Below are 26,138 nucleotides of genomic sequence, written 5' to 3'. Positions count from 1 at the left end.
AGCAGAAAGCATGCAAGGTATCTAAAGAGAGACTGGGCAGCCCAGGGTAGCTATCTTTCGCCACCTTCCTTGCCTAAGCCTTCATGATTCTCTGCAAGGAAAACAGATCTTTAATATTTGGATTTACCAAGCTGAGTTTCCCGAGGTTCTCATTAAATCCTACTTTTTATCCCCCATCTCGGCTTCTTCCCCCTCTGTCATTATCTCTCCTTTGCCTGTATTTCTTCTGGAGCCCCCACTCTATGCCCCAGAGCCCTGTCTGAGAGGCAAATCCTTAGCCTTGATGAGTAGGCAGCAAGTCCCCCCCCTTGCACACAACAAAGAGTCTATTTTTCCCCCCTTGCTCTATCTTTTGGACGACACGATAAAAAATAACCCTGTATTTATGCAAATTGCAAAGTAGCGTGTGATAATGAAAACAAAACAGGGCTGGCCCGCAGCCAAGACATGGCGTTGACGGGGGCTCCCGACCATGTGGCTCCGATTCTTCAGGGAAAGCAGCTGTAGAGAGATGAGACTCCACACAGCACCCTCCTCACGGCGCGCACACCCACATCGGCATGCATTCCGGTACCAGTCACCTTGGAGCTGGCCAAACTTGGGGATCCAAAAAGCGGTCCTGCTTCCTAGCGGGTGTTGAGCTCTGCAGCGTCGTCCCCCACGAACCTCCCTGCCCCCTGCTCCTGATTCCCTTTCAGGAATTTACAAACATTTTTCCCTAGATCAATATCCGTATTGATTATTCATTGTGAGCGAGTCGTGTGTCTTTGGTGATCCAGCTTGCAGAGGGTAGCAGCTAAAGACGGCTGCAGGGGGAGAAAAATAACAGAAGGTGAGAAGGACCCAGCTCTGGCTGAGGTCTGCGGCTGTCACATCACAGAGAGGAGGAGGAAGAAGAAGAGAATGGTCCAGAATGAAAGGATGGAGAAGGGTGTAAAAGAAAGAGGACGCAACTGCAAGAAAGAAAGATGTGAGGACTGCATTGGTCTTAGGGATCTCAATGGCTTGGAGGAAAGCCCCATCAACTTGGGTCTGCTGCTAGGTGCAAAATGCCGAGCTGTTCCTCTGCTCTGGGAGTGAAAAGTGACTCACGGTTTTGGTGTCTTCCTACGTAAGAGCTTTTGGTGGGGGGATTCCTTGGCTTGCTGACAGACAAGGAAGGACGCAGCAGCAGTGAGGTAAAAGAAGAGGAAGGAAAAAAAAAAAAAAAAAAGCAACCCAGTCCTTTCCAACCGCCTTGCCGACGATGCGCACCCGTTCGGTTTGATTTGAACAGCTTGCTGCTCTAAATGGCATGCGGAAGGAGGATAATTAAAAAGGCCAGCATCACTTACTAAGTGAGTAAACACAAAGCCGTTCCAAACGTGCTCTCCAGCTAATGAGGAGCTGTGATTTCTTATACTTCAAGGCAAAACAAGACAGGGATGGGGGCTCGCTCAGCCGAGTGTATGTCTGCATGGGGATGTGGAAATGGGGGGTGGGCAGTGGTCCTTGCTGATGGAGATAAATCGACTAATTGTTGGTGATATTTAAAAAGGGGATTACTGGAAAAAGACAGTGAGAGGATGACAGGAAGACATCTTGGACCAGAGCCAAAAAATAATAATAATCAAGGCAAATCAAGTCTGCAATTCGGAGGAAACACCCATGACTTGGGAAGCTCCCGATGGGAACATGGGAACCCGCTGGAGTTCCAAAGCCGAGTCTGGGAATATTGTTGTGGGCACAAGAGGACAAGATTCAGGAGAGAGTCATGGCATGCCGGCTTACACAGCTGTGCCACACACTGAGGAAAAAGAAAACCCAAACCAAATCCACACCAGACCCAAACAGTGAAAGCCAACATATATCCTTTGCATTGGAGTCTTTGTGCTGGCTCCAAGTCATCCCATCTATTTAAAGCAATTCCACAACGTGCCTCCTGCTAGTAGCTGCTAGTCCTCTTGCCTGTCTCCAGAAGCTGCCTCGCTGTTGCAGGGTGATAGTGGGAAGACGTGGTTGGGAAAAATCAGTTTTCCATTGGCTGGGCTTCTGGCAAATGTGCCAGGTGATTGTTGTTGCCATTTGGACCGACCTACGGGAGCTGGTTGGGAATTCCTCTTCTGGTGTCTCCCAGCTGTGGCTTGGTGAGTCCCAAACCAACCGTGAACTCTTTTTATACAGTGTTCCAAATACACTCGGACAAAGTGGGAACCCCAAGGAATAAAAAATTCCTTTCTCTGGGTGTTCAGTTAATTGATCTGTATGGATGTCTTTTCCATGAGTGGAAATGGGACTTAAAAAAAAAAAACATCCTGGGTATGGTAGCATAGATGATTCTCCTTCCAGCAGAGCTTTTAAACTTTTACCTTGTTTCTTAATTTTGGGCTCCCCAATATATCTTGTTTCCCTGAGAGGTAGACATCCTGTGGACATAGTAGAGACCCAAAGAATATGAATTAAATCCATCTATGAATTGTTAGGGTATATCTGTGAACACCATCAGTGTTCATAGAAACCCATGTGTGTGCTGTTAGCGGCTGAACTTGTCAGCATCCCACACAGTGTGTGCTTGTATGCGTGTGGCTCCGTGTCTGTGTGTCTCTGGGAGAGGGAGGGAGAGAGTGTGAGGTCGTGCATGCGGACTGGATACTCCGGTATTTATATAATTCATGCAAAGCAAGTTCTGTGATGCTAGGCAGACAGCCACCCATCCCTGGACTCTGCTGCTCTGGAGGGCCTGTTCAAACCTGATCTGAATGTTAAATGAAAGAGACAAAATTAGCATACTAACCAAGGATATCAACCCCTCCTCACAATCAGGAAATGGCCCATCCCCTTTCTCTAAAGCCAGCCCAGCCATGCAGCCACGCACAAACGCACTCATGCCAGCCGCTTAACTATGTCCTCCGTGTTTTGTTGTTTTGTTGTTTTTGTTTTTAATGAAAGACTGGAAATTCATTAATGAGGAGGGAAAGGCCTTCCCGGGGCTCTAATGAAAACAAACGAACCTCTTTGAATCTCCTCAAGGCCAAACTCAGGGGGTAGGTGGGGTTTGCTTTCTCTTCTGTGGCTGGAGAATAGGAAATTCCACAGACAACCGACCACTTGAGGGACGCCAAAGAATGCCTTGCTTGGGAATATTGGGAATAGCTCTCCTATGCGGCAGCGAGCAGCCATAACCAACATATCTCTGTTAATGAACCCCAGTGAGCTTTATCATGCTAACTCCAAGTGGCAAGTGTGGTCTACCAGATGTCTTTCCATTCAAGCTCAGGCATAGGCTATTGCAGTTTCCTGACCTTGTAAAGGTCAGAAGTAAGGAACCGTCTGCGCCATCGCTTCTGACCCATGTCCCTTTTAGCAGAGTCTCTGCTTTATAGCACAGGCTGGCCTAGAACTCATGGTGATCCTTCTGCCTGGGTTTCGAAATGTTGGATTCGAGGTCTGAGCATCTACAGTTGGCTAGTGGTGAACTCCCGACCAAAAGCTCACCCAGCTACCTCATTCCTAGGTTTGCACTGTGTGGGCAGTGCAGTGGGTATCATGCTCCCTATGTCCTGTTAGCCATAAGCAACCATGACTACATCATGGTGGCTGCAGCAAGACACCCACTAATTTTCTCTTCTCCAGTATTCGCACTTGTAATCCTTTCTTTCTTCCTTTGGAAGTCAAATTTACCCACCAGCCGATCTTCGTTTACATCCTGAGGGGGAGGCAGGCACCGGCGAATGAATCCAGAGCCTCATACATTCCAGGAAGGCATTGAGCCCTGAACTATGACCCCAGCCCTCTTTTTATATCCAGTTATTTATTTAAACATTTTTTACATTTGTTTATTCTGTGTGCACACATGTATGTCACGGTACGTGCCAGAACGCCAGAAGATACCCTCTAGGAGTTGGCTCTTTCTTTCTACATGTGGGTTTGGGGATTGAGCTCAGGTGGTCAGGCCTGCAGGCAAGCCTCTTTACCCACTGAACCATCCTGCCAGCCTCTTGACATTTTATATTGAGACCAAGTCATGCTAAATTACCCAGGCTGGCCTCTGTAGCGGGAGTGGGCCTGACTCAGCCTCGGATATGGTTGAGATGCAGACCTTGGCACAGACCCCTATCATTGACTGCCTATCATTTACTTCTTCATTTCTGTCTGCTTCCTCATTAACCCTCCTGGTCATTGATGGTCCAGTTCAGTGTGCTTCACTTCTCACTGTTACTGGATTCCTTCTACCACCCCTCCCACCCCTGCCCCACAACACTTCCCTCTATATATCTTGTCATTATTCCATTTTTCACTTCACTTCTGGGACCCTCTTTTTTTTCCCCCTTTCTTAGATACAGGTGCCCCAGAACGGGCCTGCGACCTCCTATTCTCAGTCACACACAGCTTGCTCTGTGCAATGTCAGGCAGCCCCAGGTATCTGGCTTCCCGCTTTCCTCTCCGCGTGGCCTTTGGCTGTGTGGGCTCGATGCTTCTTTTCTTGGTTGATTTCCTCAGTGGCTTTCCCAAGAGCTAGACTGTTCTCTTCATCCTCAGATGTGGCTGGCCCATGATGCATCCTCGGTACCACTTTAATTGAGCCACCACGGGGAGTGCGGAGGTGTTGGTTTTGATGGCTTCTGCGACATCCTTCAGAGGACTGCTCCTTCCTATTTGCCTTTCAAGGTTACTCATGAGTCAGGAGTTGCTTCCCACTTCTCTTGTAAGTCTCCTATTTTCTCGCTCCATTCTCCTTAACTCTTTCATGTCTCTTCTTTTTTATACTAGGATGTTAACCTCTACCACTTCAAGAGGGGACAGTCACCCCCTACTCACTTCATTTGCTGGATCCTTTCACTTTCAAGACTCCGTCCCTGCAAGAAGCATCTGCTCCCCCTCCAAACCTCCCCCTGGATTATGTATGTCCACAAGCCCCATCTGTACTACCCTGCCCTGTAGCTTTCCCCCCATGTTTACAATGCCCAAGTTTCCCCCTTTGACTGTGAGAAATACAGAGGCAGAAACCTCATCTTTACCCCTGTGTTCCTGGCACCTTGGCACAAACTAGATGCTTCAGAAACCAACACTACTATTTTCTATTTTGAGTGCCATAGTGCCCATTTCTTCAGCTGTAGGGTTACAAGGTCTTCAAAGGCTGAGGGAGTCACAGCCAGCATTTCCTATAGACAAAGAGGGATTTCCTATGGTGGAGTTCCCACCTACATAAGATTTTTTTGACTTCTGTCACAGGAGAGGCAAGCTTGAGGGTGGTCTGTAGGTGTTAGTTGATGTGGTAGGAACTTTAGAGTTAATTAGAAGCCCCAGCTCTAGGCAAACTTCCTCTGCAGAGTTCCTGGGAGGAAACAGGAATTAACAGTTGGAGGTCAACCATTAGAAAAGTGCCCTGTTTCCCTGGAGCTCTGCCTCAGGGAGCTGGTTTGCCCAGTTATTTATATTTCTACTTTTCTTTTGTCACCTTAAGTGTGGTCATGTTGACAAGGGTACAAGTGCCTGAGTTCACAGACTGCTTCTTTGTAGGTCTCTGAGAGCAGATGAGAGTTATCGGTGGGGATGTAGGGGTGGGGGTATGAGTGGATCTCAGCACTGGGTAGATCTGAAGAGCAAGGAGGTCTGCCCATGCCAGCATCATGACTTAGAGATGGTTTTGGAAGGTCTCATCTTCCATGAAGCAGAATATAGCATGGGGGATGGGCAGAGGGTTCACAAGGCCCCACCTATATGTGAGGAGCTATGGGCAGTCTATGGTTGCTAAGCAAGGGAGAGTTAGTGCTCTCTGGTGAGGCCCTCCAGGATAGGTTGCCCATGCCCCAGTGGCCAGCCCTACTTCCATATGCCCAGGGGCAATTTTAACTGCATCCAGTAGGAGAGACACTATTGAAAAAGGATCTGAGTTTGGGAAGAGAATGGGGAGGGGGGCGGGATATGTGGCATTGTGATGGCAGAAAGGAGCGGATATGATCAAAATGCATTATAGCATGTATGACATTTCAAAAATATTCAATAATTACAAAAAGAAAATTGCATGGTATCCCTGGTACCACACCTACTTCATACTATCAGGACTCTCTCAAGCATGGATTCTTAGGATTTGCTGTGTTGTTCCACGAGGTCACTGCTGACACCGAATAAGTGGGTAACAAATTCTTTGTTATTCTTAGGCAAGAAGGGCTTTGGATTCCGCAAGCCTCTAGTCACGGCACTTTTATCCAATACGTGTGAGCTTGGGAGAATTCCCCAGTACTTGGGTGCTATGCTAGGGGACAACTTAACTAAAGTGATGTCACCTCAACAGTGATGTCACCTTAACAGTGATGTCATCAACCCAAAATACACAATGTAAAAAATGGAGCCCCATGGAAAGAGCCTTCTTTATAGAATGCAAAATGAGCCAATCAGATAGAGTCACCTTACGTGACTCCAGCTGGGAACTTGTCACCTATCTTCCCTATGTCTGTGAGTAACCATGTAAGTGCCACAAGTTTTAATTTTGGAGTCACAACAGAATTTGAGTGGGTATACAAATTCACTGACAATATATCTTTCTCTCCCTTCCTTCCTTCCTTCCTTCCTTCCTTCCTTCCTTCCTTCCTTCCTTCCTTCTCTCTCTCTCTCTCTTTCTTTCTTTCTTTCTTTTTCTCTCTTTCTTCCTTCCTTCCTTCCTTCTTTTTTTTTTTTTTTCAAATGGGCTACTGGGCTATGATGTCCTGGCTCATAGGACAGTCCTGACTCTGAAGTGTATTCTCCAAGTTTCATAAATCTTCTGCTATCTTTTGGTGTGCAGTGTATACATTATATACTTGTGGTTGTGCAGGTGGGTGAGCCAGTGGGCATGGGCAGGGCCCAGAGGAGGCCACTGGGTGCTCTCCACTGCTCTCTGCTCTACTGCCTTGAGATAAGGTCTCTCACTGAATGAAGAGCTTAATGCTTTCTGGTGAGGCTGGCAGCTAGTAAGCCCCATAGTCCTCCCATCTCTGTGTTGCTCTGGAATTGGGGTTACAGGTTCATGCAGCCACATGTGGCTTTTTACCTAGATACTGGCCATTCAAACTCAGGTCCTCTTGCTTGTAATTTGTAAGGCTCTCACCTACTGAGCCACCTCGCTAGTTTCAAGTTGTCTGTCTTCCTTCCTTCCTTCCTTCCTTCCTTCTCTTTCTTTCTTTCTTTCTTTCTTTCTTTCTTTCTTTCTTTCTTTCTTTCTTTCTTTCTTTCTTTCTTTCTTTCTTTCTGTTTGTTTTGTCTTGTTTTTCGAGACAGGGTTTCTCTGTATAGCCCTGGCTGTCCTAGAACTCACTCTGTAGACCAGGCTAGCCTCGAACTCAGAAATCCACCTGCCTCTGCCTCCCGAGTGCTGGGATTAAAGGCGTGTGCCACCACCACCCGGCGAGTAGTCTTTCTTAGAAGTCTTGCTACACATTAAACTAAATGTTGTTTGCTCTTGGGGATGAGTAGTGTATCTTTTCGCCTTCTTTAGAGGTCCTGGTGTTCTTTAATGAGATACAAAGACTGGGAGATGACCAGACTCCACTGGCAGCAGAAAGAGGCCTCCTGCTGCTATTCCCTAGCACCAAGGACTCAACAATGACCCTAGTAAAGTCTCTGCACCCTGATAAGTAAGTAGAAGTGAAAATGCTTGCCTTGCAAGCTACTCTTCTGAGGTGACTCCTAGGCTGTTGAATGGCATCTTTCCTTACATTTTATGTAGCAAGCGACTGCTCAGAAATTCACTAATACTGTCACCCCTCCACTTGCTTCTTCTTTCTCTTCCCTCATCCTTTCCTATTCTAGAGTTCAATAGATGAGATCCAATGTTCCCCTCTGGCCTGTGTGCCCTTTCCTCTTCCTTTTCAACCCCTCTACCTTTTCCTTTTGGTTTTCTTACATAGGGTCTGCTAGGTAATCAGTCTGGCTTCAAACTCTATATCCTCCTGCTTCGGCCTCCAGGGTACCAGGATTACAGGATACCCTGCCATTTCCAGATCTAGGGGTGCTCTTTTCAAAGGGACTGCTCTCTATCTGTCCTGTTCGGTAGCAATCTGCAAGAAACGCTTATGCAAAAGGGAGATGCCACTGGCTATATAAGCCCTGGCGCTCGGAAGTGATCATGTGGTTATAGACCAGCTGGATGAGGCTGGTTAATGTCTAAGGAGCTTGTCTTATGGAATGGCATAAGGGCTTAAAGAGGGCAGTTCCACAGTGGCAGAGTCGTTGCTGTTAGTTTGGAGCTGGGGTTTGTGGAGTGAGATGGGCTAGTTCTGTAGATAATGGAGGAAGTGGGTGGTGCCATGGGATGACAGATGACATGGCACTCGGGCTAAAAAAAATGTTCTACCTGGAAGGGCAGTAGTAGTGTCAAAGCTATGACAGTGCTGTGAGTTCTAATGTCAGAGCATGCGTCAGTGTCTGAGGTCCGCACCAAGTGGGAGGGGAAGCTACCACTTTGAGGGCCTAGAAAGGGAAGCAGGGTGCTCCAGGTGGCTGCAGCGCCACCCAGGTTGGAGTTCATCCCCTGGTTCAGACTGAGCAGAGCTCCCTCGGTTTGGCTGAGTTGAGTTATGCAACAAAGCATCCGGGATTTGGAAGTGGTTAGGCAAGAGCAGAGGGATGGATGGGTGAACCTTTACCTACTTCATTACATACGGGGTAAACCTTGTTAGAAATAGCTCACATTGACTCAATAGCGGAGCCTTTCATGGAAAACAGGCAGATCTTTCCATGCCTCCATTGCTATGTCCCTTTCTCTGTATTCCCGCCATTGATGTCCTCATTTTACATGTATGTGTCCAACTGGTGGCACACAGGAGCTGGTGGAAGAAGCGACCTCACCAGAACATCTGCTGTCTCTAAGCCGCCAGTTTGATAGACTCAGGTGAAGTGCAGCTGACATATGCAGCTCACTAAGCTACTGCATTAGCATTTTATATTGAACCTGCCTGTAATCCTCTCTTTGGAAGACGGAATTGATATTCCCGTCTGATGGCAGATGCTAAATTATGATGCACTTCCATTAAGGTTTTGCTTCAGTGATTATACTGAATATATAGAAAAGTACCATGGCAAAGCATCCAACGCATTGGGCTTTCGTCTGTCCAGTCTGCTTAGTGGTTTAATTTGGATTTACAAAATAACCTCACTCCCCTCAGACCCCAGCTATTCAGCAATGACTTCATTTCTAGGGAATCTATAACAGTAATAGCAATAAAATGCTCTAAGAAGTCAGAAAAACAGTCAATGAAGTCATATCATGGAAATACAGAGGCTGTGGAGGGTCCAAGTGTTCATTCTCAGTTGGACTGAAGCTGTGTGTATATGAATGTTTGTGTGCACACGCAAGATGCGCATGTGTGTGCATGTATGTATGTGTGCACCTGTATAGGTGTTCATGTGCATATGTGTGTATGCATGATATGTGTGTATGTGCAGGCAAGTTTGCATGTATGTGCATGTTTGCATATACATATGTATGCATGCATGTATTTGTGCATGTGTTTGTATTTGTGCATGTATGCAGGGATATTTGAACATGCATGCACATGCATGATGATGTAGAGGTCAGAGGTTGATATAAAATATTCTTAATATCTCTTCATCTTATTCTTTTAACACAGGGTCTCTCACTGAATCTAAAGCCTGTTGATTTGAGCAGACTGGCTGACTAGGAAGCTCCCAGGATCTGTGTGTCTATACCTTTCAATGCTGGGACTATAGATGTTTGGTATGTCCAGTTTTTTCAAGGATGTTGGAAATTTGAACTCAGGTCCTCATGTTTGTACAGCAAACACTTACTTTACCAAGCCATCTTCCCAGACTCCAGGGCTCCATTTAAGTAAAAAGTCTGAATGGTGCTAATGGCTATAGGCTCTGGGAGATTCACTGCGTGGTAGGAAGCTGCTCTTCATGGAGAGAAAGGCTGTGAAACAAGATGCGGGCTCTTTGATCTTGGTTCTCACAGAGGCTCCCTTGGCCCTTCTGTCCCCTATGGGGAATGGGTAGATACAGTGTTGCTTCAATGCAATTGGCAGAAGAGGATCTGCCTGGCTGTTTCTGGAAACTAGCACTTACTTCTTTAAAGGGTCCACGAGACTATCTGAACTCACAAGGGAGAGCCAAAGTGCTGGAGGTACCCACAGAATTCTGGGAAGTGTTACATGTCATACCAAGAGAGCACGAACATTCACTAGTAGCACACTCAAGGATTCCCAGCACCCTGGGCATGGCTGAATGGCTGTAGAAAGACGTGCTAGGGATTCCTTCAAGTCCTGTTGGTACTCAGCTGTGGAGACTGCTGTGGTCCTTCCTTCTCAAGACCTGGTGTTCGGAGGAACAAGATTTGAATAACAGAGGGCTTCTCAGCTACAGACCTTGGATGGCTGTGTTCCCAGATGTGACCTTTTCAAGTGAATTTAGAGCTGTGAACCCAGGATCAAGATAAGGAGTCTACGAGTGAAGCCAGGATCAAGACAAGGAGTCTACAAGTGATAAACTCTGAATCCAGGATCCAGGGTAGTACCCACTGGGGCCTAAGGTGCTGGGTGGACCTGGTTATGAGCACAGCTTCACCATACCCCATTTGGAAGCAGGCTTTATCCTAGCTGAAAGGATGTCACAATGAATGTTAATGCCACACCATTTATTAGAAAAGCAGGGACACTATAACTACGTGTCTTCCTTCTAAATACCCCTGTCTTGATGAAAGTCTACTTATTTAGATTTGACATTCTTGAAATAAGCAATAAAGTGAGGTTTGCCTTCTCACTCTTAAATCTTGCAATTGACTTCAGTTCCTACACAATTAAATTCCACAGAAACTAGCAATTCTAAAATGCTTAGCTGTTTTAGACTGGATGAGAAACCAGGTGTTTTAGAAGTCCATAAATATGTATAATATATATTATTGTATGAACTTATTATATGTGTATAATATATAATATGTGTTATATATAGTTTACATATTATATATACATATATAATATATAGTATACACACATATATATGTTTTCTATAGAGGAAAGATGGATCCCTTTCTATTCCATGTCTGTTGTGCATATTTTTTTCAGGCTTCATAGACACAAAACATCAGTATGTGTGTGCATGTATGCATATGTCTATGTGTTTCTCTGTGCATATGTATGGGTATATACCAAGCTTAGATATACATGTATTTTGGTGTATGCTTACATGAATATTGTATATTGTGTATAGTGTATGACCACATGTATGTAGTGTGTACTCTGTATGCATATAAGCATGCATGTAGAATGTATGCATGTGTGTACTGTGAGACAAGGAAGGTTCTATAAAAAGTTTCTCCACTACATAACCCATCTATGCTACAATTTACTGTCTATTTTACTGAACACATGCATGAGGTTGGTCAAAGCTGGTGAGTTCCATCTTTATCTGAATGAAGTTTTAATTTTTTTTCCTTTTAAAATTGAAAACCATGTTTTTATTCCAAAAGACTGGGTAGGGTGGTATTTTAAAAATAATTCTAGTCACTTAAATTTAAGGCCCTGGAAAAAAAAAGAGTTCCATCTCTGGTCCAAATCTACTCTCTGGCCCAGAGCCCAAAGCATTTTCATTAGCTGGAGAATGGAGACGGTTTCACTCACTTTAAGCCTTACTGCTCGGTAGTGTTTGTTCAGAGACAAGCTAACAAGTGTCACTGGCCGTGTTGCCCTTAATAATATGTCTCCTTCCTTTGAATGAGCTATTTCAGTTGCATTATTGCCATTTAAAGGTGGCCTTGTGCTTGCACTCACGTTTCCAGGGACTGCAGAAGGCGTGTTGGATCTCTCCTACACGGCTTTGCCTCTTCCACTAGCAAGTTTCCAGAGGAACAGCCCCAATTGTTTTTTGAAGGCATTCATGGGGGGAAAAGCCATACAGTGCAGGTGCTCTGACCCCCACACTTTGTTTTTGCTTCTACTCATGGCAATCTTGCCCAACTATGCTAAGATTTCCTCAGGTTTTAAAATTAATTCATAAAAATCCTATTCAAGGCTTTTCAATAAGCAATGTTGACATGTAAGTAAGAAATATTCAAGCCTTTTCAATAAGCAATGTTGACACGTAAGAAAGAAAGACAGATCACCCAGTCAGGAGAATTGGAGGGAGATTTGACCAGGTGTGCAGCTGAGAAACCCAGTAGCCAGTAAGTGCTTGCAGTCAGACCACAGCACCATGGCCAGTGACTGCTGCCACTGGCACCAAGGTGGCAACTAAACAGTGTAACAGCAATTGTAAGCAACTATACAGTGTAACAACAGTTATATGCAACTATACAATGTAACAACAGTTGTAAGTCGCAGGTGGAAACATTACACTCTGCCGGGGTGAGCTGGCTCAGAGTTCAGTGTAGACATTGTTTAAAGCAGAAGATGTTGTATGTGGGGTGTGTGTGTGTTATGTGTGGTGTGGTATGTGTGGTGGTGGTGGTGTGTGTGTGTGTCTGTGGTATGTGTAGTGTGTGGTGTGTGTGTGTGGTATGTGTGGTGTGTGGTGTGGTGTGGTGTGTGTGTGTGTGGTAAGTGTGGTGTGGTATGTGTGTGTGTGCACGTGCGTGTGTGTGCGCTCATGTGGTAAGTGTGATGTGGTATGTGTGGTGGTGGTGGTGGTGGTGGTGTGTGTGTGTGTGTTTACAGAGGCCAAACAAGAGCATTGGATCCCTTGGATCTGGAGTGACAGGCAGTTGTGAGCTACTGGTCAGAAGTGTGGGAACTGAACTCAGGTCCTCTGGAAGATGAGCAAGTGTTCGCAACCACTGCACTCTCTCTTTGCCCTTCCTCCTTATTGTTGAGACAGGTCACTTACTGGACTTGGAATTCAGCCACTGGTCTAGACTGGCTGGCCAGAATGCCTAATTGGATCCCTCTCTCCTCATCTCTACCCCACTGATGGGATTACAGGCGCATGTTGCTAGGCCTAGTTTATTATCTGGGTCCCGAGGAATCCACCTGAAGTGTTCAGGTTTATGTGGCAAGTACTTTACTGACTAAGCCATCTACCTGTCTCGACCTGGCACTTTTTGATGAACTTTGAAACCAAGTTTTCATTTTTATTTTCCTTTAATGTAGGTAAGTGTGTCTTCCCTTATGGGGAAGATGGGACAGATGTCCCTATGACGTCTGTCATAAGATTCATAGTCAGGCCATTACTATCTCATGTGCCAATCATCCCTTCATTAGCAATGATATATCAATTACAAATATACAGTCTCACCGGCATAGCTAGATATCAGATACAGAATACCAACCAAGGGGTTTGTGCACAGTAGGTGCTCAGTGAACATCATATTGATATAAGCATTATGCATTACATGATAGAACATTTATTAAATATAATAAGCATTATATTTAATAGCCAACCAAAATGCAGAGTGGTAGAGCCCAATCGTAGCAGATGCAGAACAGCTCCTGTACCCAAGGCTAGGGGATCATGGCAGAAGAGGATGTGAAAAGCCTGTGTCTCCTAAGAATGTCACAAGCTTCACCCATAAAGTCTCACCAACATGACTGACAAAATGGATACTGAACGAGGACAACAAATAGACACATGTTTATGTGGACTGGGGGAGGGCAAGTCTAGGAAGCATCAACCCTACACAAAGACTACAGGCAACTAAGGAATGCTGAGAGTGGGGGAAATCGTCCTCTCCAGGGAGGAGCACACACCAAGCCATTATCCAATACCAAATGGCCAGCCCTGAAAACATACATACAAGTAACATCATAGAGACTAATCAAGTTATATTTAAATATTAGAAATATATATGTATATTCCTAATATATATTTCTATATATATATATATTTCTCTCTCTCTCTCTCTCTCTCTCTCTCTCTCTCTATATATATATATATATATATATATATATATATATGCATGTGTATTAGTTAGGGTTTTACTGCTGTGAGCAGACACCATGACCAAGGCAAGTCTTATAAAAAACAACATTTAATTGGGGCTGGCTTTCAGGTTCAGAGATTCAGTCCATTATCATTAAGGTGGGAGCATGGTAGTATCCAGGCAGGCATGGCTCAGGAGGAGCTGGGAGTTCTATGTCTTCATCCAAAGGCTGCTAGTGGAAGACTGACTTCCGGCAACTAGGGTGAGGATCTTATATCCACACCCACAGTGACACACCCATTCCAACCAGGTCACACCTATTTCAACAAGGCCACACCTTCAGATGGTGCCACTCCCTGGTCCAAGGATATACAAACCATCACAGCATGCATGTATATACGTGTGTATATGTGTGTGTATGTATGCATGTATACCCATGTGCACACTCCCAAGTCCCTCACAAACATTCATGTAATAATAATGAATGAAAAAGTGGTCATGAGTTTGAAAGAGAACAAGGAGGAGTAGATAGGATTCGGAGGGGGGAAAAGTAAGGGAGAAATCACATAATTATATTATAAGCTCAGTATTAAATAATTTAAAACATTATCACACATAGTTATCCATTCTAACTCTCCAGCTCTTTTGGTGTGGGTATATACTCTTTTTTGGGAGGGGGTATATACTCTTTATTGTAGAATTTCTATATGACAAACAATGTTCATCGTAATTGCTCTAAGTACCTCAAGTCTTAAAGGACGTACTTAGGATATTAATTCATTGGTTGTGTGGCATTCCCAATTTTGTCTCCCCTGCCAACCAGTGAATTACTGTGATGCATAAAAATGTCACATGTCATGTCTGACAAAACAATGATGACACCTAACACAGCACTCAGACATTGCCTCCTTATTGAAGACCTGGACTACAGCTGGTGGCACTGTGAGGAGACAGTGGATGATGCAGGGTGTGGCCTTGTGGCAAGAAGTAGGTAGGAATGCATATCCTTGAAGAGTATATTGGGGCCCTGATGCTGGCTGTTTCCAAAATGCCACGAATGACCAGTGTGGCTCTACCATGCTCTCCCACAATGATGTCTGCCCCGCAACTTGTCCCAAAGTCAGAGGACCATGTAACTATTCACTGAATGCCCCAAAACAATGAGCCAGAAGCAGACCTTTCTTCCTTTAAGGTTGATTGTCTGGAGTGCTTTTTTGTTGGACTAAGAGAAAGTTCATGAAAGCAGACTCCAGGTGTGGCCCTCAGCCTCTAATGCATGTTACCTTATTCTGTCAGCTTGCTGGAAGGTATACAACTATTACATGAACTATCTTATATAAATACAAATTAATAAATCCAAAATAAAACTATTTTGTGGCTGAGAAAACTGAGGCTCAGAGAAGGAAGTGACAGGTGCCTTTGGATTTAGCAGGTAAATCTAGAGCCTTGCTCTTTCCCACTACACTGTGACTTGTGTTTCAGAGAAGAACCTGCTAAGATAAGATACTCTATTGCTATATCCCTGGGAAGATAGATAGTCTACCCCAGTAGAAACAGGGATGGGATAGGAATAAAACTGAAGTACCTTCAACTCCATCTTTATTCCTTTGTGGACCAGTGATGTTGGGGAGAGAGCTGGGTGAACGAGCCACTCAGTACTAACCAAGAAAAGAAAGTATTTAGGAGAAGACCTGTTTAGTGGAGCAGGGATGGTGGTTTTTAGCTGCTGGGCAGGAAGAACTGTGATACAGTGAAGACCAGTTCAAAGTTTTCAGCATAGAAGAGACAAAAGCATAAAGCATAGAAGAGGCAAAAGAAAATTACCACCAGTGAATGTGATAGACTGGGAGGAGGAGAGATGTAGGGTAGAAAGACCAGCTGAGAGACAGCCCAAGAGACCACAGCACAGATGGTTAGAACTGGGGGAGTGACTCCAGGGACAGAAAGATTGGGGAAGCACATTCAGAAAAATGGATACAAAAGTCAAGTAGAAGCTGGGACTGTTGGCTTACGCCTGTAATTCTAGTACTTGAGAGGCAGAGGCAGGAGGACTGCTGTGAGTCAGAGGCCCAGCCTAGATTATATGGTGAACTCCAGATCAGAACGAGCTGCATAGCGAGGCTCTGTTTCAACATGACTGCTAGAGTCCAACCTACATAACTGACAGAATGAGGTAGCCTCTCAGGAAGGGGTACAGAGAAGTTTCAAAGAGAAGAGAATTTGGGGGTGGGGGTGGGGAAATATGGACACAGATAGTGAAACTCTGACAAAATGCATGAGAACCTTGTCTGGGACCAAAGTGGGAAGTGAGAGTTGGGACTTACAATCCCTGCAGAGCCCGGTGGGTTAAGATCACAGACACATGACAATTCGAAGGGAGAGCAGGCAGAGGCAAATCAAGAATGATAAAGACAGACAGACAATGAGGAGAGGACACAGAAGAGACAAGGCCATAGACAGGAGAGGAGCTGAGAGCTGTGTGTCCTGGATGATATGGAGGGGGGCATTTGGAGAATGAGGAAGGGAACACACAGAAGAGAAGATGAGCTCAGAGAAGAGGCCCTGCATTCGGCCGCAGGCACCCACAAGGAAGATGCTTCAGTAGAGGAGGAAGAGTGGGAAAGAACATTTGGTGAGCAAGCACAGAGATGTGGATGGTTTGAAGGTGACAGGAGAGAGATTAAGACCAGCTCAGATGGTAGAATGAACCAGGGAAAACTTTTTAGGGATGAAGGGGCCAATGTTCATAGAACAAGAGGAAGAAATGAATGAGAGAGTATCTGCCCGACTCAGCTGTACGTGTGTGTGTGTGTGTGTGTGTGTGTGTGTGTGTGTGTGTGTGTGTGTGTGTGTGTGAAACAGAGGGTAGAAGTTAGAATGTGGGGACAGAAGAAGGACTGCTATTAGAGAAGGGGAGGGTAACTAGGAGGTGTGTGAGGTAGGTTATGAAAGCAAATGAGTCACATCAGGTCAAAGTCAAGGTCACCTAAAGGACTGTGAAAATGATGCCCACCATAGTAGTCTCTGAGGCATCCTGCTCAGAACTTCTTTTAAAGACATCACATTCTGGCCAGATTTTGTAATACTTGTCTGTTTTCTGGTATGGAAGAGGCAGATGCAGGAGGATTACAAGTTGTAGGCTGGTCTAGAGAGTTGTGAAGCTCCAGAGTGAAACCCTGCCACAAAATGCAAAACATAACTGTGATGGTCTGTATGTGCTTGGCCCAAGGAGTGGCACTATTAGGAGGTGTGGCCTTGTTGGAGTAGGTGTCACTGTGGGTGTGGGCTTTAATACCCTAGTCCTAGCTGCCTGGAAGTGAGTCTTCCACTAGCAGCCTTCAGATGGAGATGTAGAACTCTTAGTTCTGCCTGCACCATGCCTGCCTGGATGCTGCCATGCTCTCACCTTGATGATAATAGACTGAACCTCCGAAACTGTAAGCAGCCCCAATTAAATGTCCTTTATAAGACTTGCCTTAGTCATGGTGTCTGTTCACAGCAGCAACACCCTAAGACAATAAATAACACAACCCTCTCTGGAAACAGCCAATCGCCAATTGCCAGTCTCCAGTTGTGTTTGTACACTTCTGAATGCATATACTATTTGTTCTAGGCCATAGCGGTCAGTCAGTGACCAAGCTGCCGTGTCTACTCCATACACGGATACTTCTTTTCCAGGTAATATTTGTACAGGGACTTCTCAGTGGCTCAGCTGAGATGTTTCTTTGAAGGGCTCAAGGCCTGACGTCATCCTACCTATTTCTCCTTTCCTGGCCTCGTTTCACAGGTGCAGAACTGCCTGGGCCTTTGAAGGTTCCAAGGAGGGAAGGTCTATTTGTGCTCCTTTCTACTTTATAGGCATTCCTCAGAGAGGGCCTTGTAGATCTAATTCTGTTCTAGCTTCTGCTTTGGTGGAGTCTTGAATTGACACAATTGGTATAGCTATTATTAGTAGAGAGGCTGGTGGCTGGAATGTGTACATACTTAGGAAGGGCCTCAGATATGTGAAGCTAATATGATTCTTTTTTTTTGGAAATAATTACAGATTTACAGTAAGCAAAGGTAATAAAGTCCCCTGTGTCCTTCACCCAGTTTCTTCCAATGGTAACATCTTACACAATTCTATTATGACACTAAAGCCAAGGCACTGGCATTGACATAATACTGTTGCCCAGTTTATATGATTCTGTGCAATTAGGTTCTCATGTCTCTGGCCACCTCTTAGTTATTGATCACATAAAAGTCGCTAAAGTAACAGATTTTTTCTAAGCCAGCAAACTCTGTAAACTAAAGGTATGAAAAATGCTTAAATAAAGCTTTAGGCATTGAAACAGGTGGGCAATGGGAGATGTCTACTTAGGAAAAAGCAAATCATCCATCCATCCATCCATCCATCCATCCATCCATCCACCCACCCACCCATCCATCCATCCATTCACTCACTCACTCACCTACCCACCCATCCATTCACTCACTCACTCACCCACCCACCCATCCATTCACCCACTCACCCATCCATTCACCCACCATCCACCCATCCACCATCCATCCATCCATCCATCCATCCATCCATCCATCCATCCATCCATCTAACCATCTATCCCATCTGTCCGTCCATCCATCCATTCATCCATCCATCTACCCATCCATGTGTCCATCTATGAATCTGTGCATGCATGCATGGCACACATGCAAGCATCCATCCATATTGCATGCATGTGTATATCAATTTATCTATCCATACACCCATTCTTGCTCAGTCTTTTCTAAGTGTCAGGAGTTCTCCATTGAAACTATTTCATTGAAATCCTGTTATCAACATGACAGCAGCAGCTATCACACATCTGTTTGGGTTCAGATGCACTCAGCAACTGGGACACATTGTTGTTTGGTGATGGGGAAAGAGGTACACAGAGCAGTCCTGGGATCATTTCCACATTGGCAGCATTTCAACTGATAGCAGCCTTCTGCTCAATGGCCAGGATCAGGCCTTTTTATGAGTCATTGTAAAGTGTTAAGTGCATTGACATATACTTCATAAATGCTAAATAATAACAAGTCAGTGAACCCAGAAGTATTGGATACAGTATTCGAGACATTAAATCCGAGTTATGCTGTTCTAGAAGCCAGGCAAACAAATAAATCAACCCCAAATCAAATAAAGCCACATCCATCCCAGCCAGCAGTGGGTGTTGTCTGGAATGTTCTTTACGGGTGAGTAGCTCTCTCATGAATGGGCACTTGTTAGTATTTTACCTGACAGATCACCCACAACGCCTTGCCTGTAATTTGGAAGAAGAGTTTTATATCCATTCCACAGCAGACAACAGTGACACTATATTCTTAAGGCTCCATTTCCCTTTATTTGATGCCAGAAAAATCATATCTGCTAAAGCCCTGGAGAAGAGCAACTGTCACCCCACTGAGCAATTAGACGGATCTTGGTGGGGAGTCTCTGTAGGCAGCACTGGGAGACAGTGTTTGTATTTCAAAGCCAGGATTTAGTTTTCCTCTAAGATGTGAGTCTCTTTAGGGGTCCTTGTGATTCCTTGAGGCACGCAACGTGGAAAGCTTGCAGTGCCACATAATCCTGCGTTGGCAGCAGAAACGGACTGTGGTATGGCCTGAGTGGTTTTCCGATTTTCTCTTAGAGTTCTAACTGTGGCCTGTTGCAGTCCGATTTTGAGAACTATCAACACCACCTCTTTTCTCTAGGAACCTATCTTGAATCTACAAACACACCTTCTTTACCTGAACACACATCCTCTTAGGCATATTACAGTGATGGTCCCTTTGGGGGCAAGGCTCAATGTGGTGTGGCCAAAGACTGACCTCAGAGCACATCATAAGATGGAAGATGTCAGAAAGCAGCCCACGCCGACATGACCACATTTGGAATAGCAGATGGGAGGTACCATTCCACAACAGTCAATTCTAAAAGAAGTTTAATCTCATTCATTACATGAGAAGCAGGCAAGGGGAAGAAAGTCGGAGAGGCACTCTCAATACTCAGGCCTAGCAGAGGAAGCGTCGTCTGGAAGATAACACTCAAAGGGGATGGTACGGGGCCCAGGATCACAGGGCAAAACCTCCATCAGATGCTGAACTTGCTAATTCTATTTCGGAAATGCAAAGTTGAGCCAGGCTCATTGCAGCTGCAAGGTGCACGCTGAGCTCATGTGGTGCAAACACAACAGCATGCTCGTGGTTCCTTTGCACACCATTGCATCGCTCAACCACCCGGCAGTGTGCCAGATGGCAGACTTCTTTAACCTCATAGATCTCAACTGGGGGAATGTGGGACAAGGGTTGGAGAATGGCATTTATAGCAAGCCCTCCAGTGATGGAGAGTGTAGGTTGGGGCTGTCTATCACACTTTGGAAATCAAGGCTTTCTTTTTCAATTCTCACACAGGTGAATTACATTAAAGCTCAAGCAAATACATGGAAAATAGTTCCCTTCAACCTTTTGATTTTGCTGGCGAAGGAATTGAGAGGTTGTGTTCTTGTCACAATGTCTCCCAGCCAAGGACAAACCGAGAGTCAGGATTCACAAGTAACAACTAACCATAGTGCCCTTTGCAGTCACCACACTATTCCATTGGCTGGATTTCTTGCCTTTCATGTCTGGTATGCCCACTCACATGGGTAGAAACTAGGATGCATTCACATTGTGTTCTACATAGGATTATAACAGCTAAAATGAAATTGAAGCCATGCGATCACTTTTACATTCCTTGGAACGGCTAGTGGCAACTTTCATGCTGCCAAGATGAATATTAGGAAAGATGAATTCCAAGAGCAGCTGCACTTACCTTCTTAAGATGATACTCCAGAGACGACAGCGGGGACTTAGAGCGGTCCTCTGCCCAAGCACAATAACGGAGTCACCAAACCAGTGCCTACAGTAAAGCAAAAAGAAAGTGTTTCAATAAAATTACATCATTAAAAACAACAACAACAACAACAACAACACATGCTGGCAACACTGCCATAAAGTTAAAGAGTTGTAAGGCCACTCAGCATCTTTAAGTCAATAACTCGATTTATATCATGTGGCCATTGTTCATTTAAAATATAGCTCTGGTTTTCTGTATATTGCAGATGTATCTTAAAATAAAAAAATTTCTTGTACTAATAAAATAGTAACATCACAATAAAGGGTTAAAAATAAAAAATTTAAAAATTACATTTAATTAAGTGTGTGTGTCTGCCAGTGCATGTGTGTATGCATACACATGCATGTGTGTGTGTGCATGTGTATGTGTGGGCACACAGGTGTGCATGGGGCATGTGTAGGGGTGTGAGGATAATCTTTCGGGAGTCGGTACTTTCCACTCATCGTGTGAGCCCTAGGACTGAACTCAGTTCAGCAGGTTGGCAGCAAGTGTCTTGACCTGCTAAGCTCTCTCTGTAGCCTCAAGATGTTTCTTCACCAAGACTCTGTGACGGTTAATTCATGGATACGATTCTGAATTGTGAGAAGGACTCCTTTGATACGAGACTCTGAAAACTTTTGACACACTCGTTCCTTGATTATTCTCATTAGATAACACCCAGAAAAACAAAGAGCCACCACATCAAATGAACGAGGAGCCAGAGAAAGTACGGGGTAACCCGGTAATAATTTACAGGACTGCACTTATGGACTGGCTGGTGGAAAGACTCATTCATTTATTTGAGACATGATTAGATCGTTCTATGTGTCTATAACTATTTCAGGTAGTTAGTTATTTTGCTTTGTAAGATGTTAAGTTTTCTGACATGAGGCACGTTGGTCGGAAAGATAATGCATTTCCATCTTGAGTTATTTGTAAGAGGGCCAAGGTCTAATGACCTTACATGTTGTGGAGACTCATTTGGGAATCAGGAAGCTGGAGTTCAGTTCTGGGCAACCCGAAACTGTAGGTGGTGTCTCAATATGAGAGTAGTTGATATTGAGGGACAAGCAATCATGGAAGCTGTCTGTACATTGTAAGTTCTTTAGCAGCATCCCTGGTCTCTCCCTGCTCAATGCCAGGGCCATCTCTAAACTCAGTGGTGCCAGCCTAACATGTCCCCAGATGTTGTCAAGTGCTCTCTTGGGTGAAATTGTTCTTAGGGAGAAGACACTGGATCGTGGTGATAAGAATGACTTTTAGCATCTCTTTGAGACATCATGCATGGGTTTCCCACATCCTATCCCACTTAGAGTTGACCTTCAAATTAGACAGTACTTCTGTTCCACACACGGAACAACGAGATGCAGAGACACGAAGACCACTGTGTAAGATGACCCCACCTGGGCTGGAAAGATGGCTCAGTGGTTAGGAGCACCCGACTGCTCTTCCGAAGGTCCTGAGTTCAAATCCCAGCAACCACGTGGTGGCTCACAACCATCCGTAAGGAGATCTGACTCCCTCTTCTGGAGTGTCTGAGGACAGCTACAGTGTACTTACATATAATAAATAAATCTTAAAAAAAAAAAAAAAAAAAAAAGATGACCCCACCTATCAAGAACTAGAGGAGATTAGAACCTGGGGCTCTTTGACAGCACCTTTTGCTTTTGCTCTGAGTAAATAAATAAATTTGTTAATTTAAAAAATGTATGTGTATCCATGTTTTGTCTGCATGTATGTTTGTGCACCACTTGTGTGCAGTGCCTGTGGAGGCCAGAAGAGCTGTCTCTCTAGCCTTCTTGTTATGAAATGTTTCAAACATTAAAGAAAAAAAAAGTACAGGAAAAGAAACCACTCAAGTACCTAGTTCTTGGATAGTATGAATGATTATATTTATGCATATTTTGCTTTATATCTGTTTGGAGAGAGTGAAATGCTGTCATTGGTGAACCTCCTTTTCAGGCTCCCTTGATCTTGTCAGGCACACTTTCTTGTCTAAGTGATCATTTTGCTGGAGCCAATGTCATATCTTTATAAAGTATAAGAGACTTTATTTTATGTATGTATGTATGTACTCAGAAATATTTGATATTTTAAAAATAGACACAAAAAGTGATACTCTTCTAAAACTGTTATCTTTTGTTTTTATGCAGCATTAATTTGTTTGTTTGTTTACTTTTTATGAGATGGGGTCTGCCTGTGTAACTCAGGCTGGCCTTGAACTCAACAATCATCTTGTCTCAGCCTCTGGAAAGCTGAGGTCACAGATGTGTACCCTTTTGGTGGACATATGGGCTACGTTTCATTCTTTCTTATTACAAGGTGCACCTCTGGGATACGGCTGTGTGCACGCACATGTGGGAACATTTAGGAAGTACAGGTGGCTGCAGGCGGGGCTTCTGGTTGCAGCCTCTCTGTAAAGTTATTAGATATTGTCAAATTGCTCTCCAAGATAATGGCGCTAAATTACACTCCTTCCAACACACAGCAAGATTGTCTCTTGCCATCCTCGCCAACCATCCATATTTTCAAACTTTATAATGTTTTCCTGTCTGGCTGGGGTGGAATAGCATGCAATTATGGTTTGAAATACTCATGTTCGTAACCACTCCACACTGTCTTACTTCTGGAAGCCTCATTCATGCAAACATGGAGAACGCGCCTTTGCCTGTTTCTCGATGTTGTCATGAATGTGTGAGTGCGTTTTGTATATATGAAGCACTATTTTTGAACATTGCTGGTGTTGGGGGCAAAAGCATGTACTCGCTCTAGAGGAAGCAAGATGACAGTACGGATCAAATTTCAAATGTGGACATATTTGCTTTGGACTTATAATTTCAAAAATTACAAAAAAATTACATAAATAGTGTGAAGAGTTCCTTTATGCCCAGGATATCCAAATGACAACATCTTATCTCATCTGCATTAGAGAGAGGGGGAAAACTCAGTCCTACTTTTTTGCATTGACCTTTCTGTGTATCTCTGTGGACATGCACATGCATATTGCTTTTTCAATGATTTTTTTAATCCCTGAAAAAACTGAAAACAAAATCGCTGTTATATAACAATAGAAAAGTTGTAAAACAAGGAAATTAACATCGATACAATACTGTAGCCTACATGTCTTATTCACTTTTTATCCATGATCAGAGCCTGTCACATCATATTATATGTCTATATCATGTCATATCATATCATGTCATGTCATATCATATCATATCATATCATATATCATACCATATCATATCATGATATATCATATATTATGCCAGGTCAGGTCATATCATGTCATATCATATATGAGATCATGCAATATCATGTCATATCATATCATGCCACATATCATGTCATATCATGACATATCATATCATATCATATCATATATCATGTCATGTCATATCACATCATATCAGGATTTTTACACTATGAGAAACGTTTTGCCTTTTCCAGAACTAGGAGACCACTGAATTTGTCTTCATTTTCTCTCTCAAAAATTTTATTTTCATATATCTGCACATATGTTTACAGGTATCATAGAAGCCTGAAGGAGTCTGAGTCCCCTGGAGTTGGAGGTACAGGAGGTTGAGCTCTGTGACATGGGTGCTGGGAACTGAACTCAGGTCTTTTGAGAAAGCGACAGCTACTCTTAGCCACTGAGCCATCTCTCCAGGTCCAGGCCCATTTAACCTGGATGAATCGTTAAGTCTTCAGGAACTTAAGGATTTGAAGACTACTGTGTCCTCTCTTGCTTTGTAAACTCTCCCTCAGTTTTGTCTTGTTTAGATTCTCATGATTGGATTCATGTTTGGGTTTGTTTTTGTAAAATGTACCAGAGATGTGATAGGTCACTGTAGATATATTATGTGTCCTGTGATTGTTGAAGCTATTTTTTTAAAAAGCCATTTCGTTATAGCAGTGTCTTCTGGGCTTTTATTTTCACTTTGTAATTAGAAAGTATCTGTCAGGGAGATATTGTGAGACTGGAATATCCTATTGATATTGGCACGGACTCATGGGTTTAATAGTTTATCTCCATCACTATGCACTTGGGTGTTCAAATTGTTCATGCTTTGCCATCCTTGGAGCTGGTGTCTGTGTCTTTTGACATATTTCCATTTTGACTGACCACCTTTATGACTCTGCAAGACATCCCAGGTACGTGATGTGCCTTCCTACTCTGTTCTGAAATTATTCATTCTCCAAGTGTTCTTGACCCCTTTAAGTGGAAAGTGGCACTTAGGAACTCAGATCTGGGCACATTTCCTGTTACTGGTATACAATTTAAACCTCACAGTATTGGGTTCCATGGCAATATCTCACTCAACAGGTGTTGAATGGCTGCTGAATTATAAATGATGTTATTAACTATAGCTTTATATGGAATAGCAGAAGATTGGGCATAGCCTACTAATCTGTCAATAGGGGTCTGGTTAGAAAAATTATTTAACTCCATATGCTGGTATACTGATTATCCACAAACGATTAAAGAATTATGTAAAAAATGGTATTGATTAAAAAACCAAAGTACACAACTGTGAGTTGGAGAGGCAACTCAGAAGGTAAAGAGCTTGCAGCACAAATTAAGGACTTACGATGCTCTCCCCACTACCTATGTAAAAGAATGTAAATGTGCATTGGTCACCCTGGGACTGGAGGTGGGGAAAGGTGAAGCCCAGGGGTTGGCTGACCACCCTGTCTTGCCAATATGGTCAGCTCCAGTGTCTACTCTAGAACAGCACTCCCAGATTGTTTGTGATGATGAATTTAAACAAGTCTTCTTGTTTTACTATGTGTATGGATGTTTTGGCTTCACGTATGTCTATGTACCATGTATGTGTTTGGTAGCAATGGAAGCCAGAAGAGGGCAGTGGATCCTCTGAAAATGGAGTTTCAGGTGGTTGTGAACTGCCATGTGGGTTCTGGGAATCAAACCTAGGTCATCTGGAAGAGCAGCCAGTGCTCTTAGGCACTGAGCCATTTCTCCAGCCAAACTGTGGTAGATTTTAAATTGGCATAAATTCCTGTAGCTCTGCTTATAAAGCAAGTGGGTTTATTTTCCCATGGAATGATACAATATGGGACTAGAGCTTTTGTTACAAGGGATCTCACAGCCTCTTCATTCTCTCTCTTAGAAGGCTGCTGCCCTGCAGGAAGGCCCAGAGTAGCCTGTGGAAGGATGATCTGAGCAGTGCTAGTGGGACCCTCATATACTAACCTATCGATGGCCAGTGGCCAGACATGGATCCAAGATCCCCTGGTCCTCCAGCAGACCACAGAGAACAACCAAGTTGTCCCAGAACAGAAGAGATGGTATAACTCCTCAGGTGCCCCAGCCAACCTTCAGCCAATGACCTAAATAATAAATACTTCTTGTATCGAGTCAGTAAGTTTTTCAATTCTTCATTACATAGCAAAAGCCTATTGGTTATGAACTCA

General features: G+C 44.0%; 1 protein-coding gene and 2 long non-coding RNA genes across 6 annotated transcripts in view; 2 read left to right on the top strand and 1 right to left on the bottom strand.

Moving 5' to 3' along the window:
• Positions 1-26,138, bottom strand: part of Zfhx3 (zinc finger homeobox 3) — a 682,326-nt gene that overhangs the window by 423,265 nt on the left and 232,923 nt on the right. The window contains exon 3 of the mRNA XM_030243257.1: positions 20,640-20,726. The gene's annotated coding sequence lies outside the window, so the exon portion shown is untranslated. The remainder of the gene's footprint in view (positions 1-20,639; positions 20,727-26,138) is intronic.
• On the top strand, positions 522-10,742 carry Gm39244 (predicted gene, 39244). 3 transcript variants are annotated; one of them, NR_166530.1, is made up of 3 exons: positions 522-2,126; positions 7,454-7,592; positions 9,588-10,742. It is a non-coding gene; the product is annotated as a predicted gene, 39244 (long non-coding RNA). The 3 variants fall into 3 exon arrangements; NR_166532.1 differs by lacking the exon at positions 7,454-7,592 and having other exon boundaries at positions 522-1,337; NR_166531.1 differs by lacking the exon at positions 7,454-7,592.
• On the top strand, positions 14,188-26,081 carry Gm42041. 2 transcript variants are annotated; one of them, XR_879161.2, is made up of 2 exons: positions 14,188-14,812; positions 25,835-26,081. It is a non-coding gene; the product is annotated as a predicted gene, 42041 (long non-coding RNA). The 2 variants fall into 2 exon arrangements; XR_879160.2 differs by having other exon boundaries at positions 14,188-14,816.

This window comes from Mus musculus, chromosome 8, assembly GCF_000001635.26.
Source record: "Mus musculus strain C57BL/6J chromosome 8, GRCm38.p6 C57BL/6J".
In the NCBI taxonomy this organism is placed as follows: Eukaryota; Metazoa; Chordata; class Mammalia; order Rodentia; family Muridae; genus Mus; species Mus musculus.
The sequence above is the reverse complement of the archived record's forward strand: the minus strand, read 5'-3'. Positions and strand labels throughout refer to the sequence as shown.